The sequence below is a fragment of the Anopheles coluzzii genome, chromosome 3 (genome assembly GCF_943734685.1).
Source record: "Anopheles coluzzii chromosome 3, AcolN3, whole genome shotgun sequence".
Taxonomy (NCBI): Eukaryota; Metazoa; Arthropoda; class Insecta; order Diptera; family Culicidae; genus Anopheles; species Anopheles coluzzii.
In genome coordinates, this window is record NC_064671.1 from 54524307 (window position 1) to 54524978 (window position 672).

The window sequence follows — 672 nt, forward strand, 5'->3', positions numbered from 1 at the left end:
TCCTTTTCATTTTGTTCAATTGTTTGATTTCGATTTATTTTTCATGGTTTTCAGTATGATTTGTTTGTTTGGTAGTATGATTTAAACTCTTTTTTGTTTTTCATCCGTTTTTTTCTAGATCCATCAGTTTTCTTACCGTTTCAGTATGCAGGATGTACTAGCACACAAGAAATGAAACATCTTATCCGAATCTTCACACCTATGAAAAGCCGAATCAAATGCATCGGCATGGAATAAGACTGAAAAACATCACACATTATTAGTTATTCTTCTTTGGCGTAATGGCCCTACGCGATCACGCCGACCTATACCCAGCGTTCGGCCTTATAGGAGCCTTCGGTGCTTACAAATAGACATCCGGGCCGTGCCTCACCGTGTTACATATAAGTTTCAGATTGTATGAATTAGATTTTGTGTTATTTTCTTCATTATTTTATTAATTTATTTTACCGTGCAGGATTCATTGTTTTCAGTTAACACAAAGCAAACCATATTTAATTCACACACACACACCCACGAAGCATTATAATGCATTAAGAGAATTTAAACTGTTTCAATTGATAAAATAACCAGGTTACATATACAAGCTCCACGAAGAAGAGGCGCAGTTACGTTTGTACGTGCAATAAGAAAGTATCATGCACGCATTATATTGAAGTGCAGCAATGGACA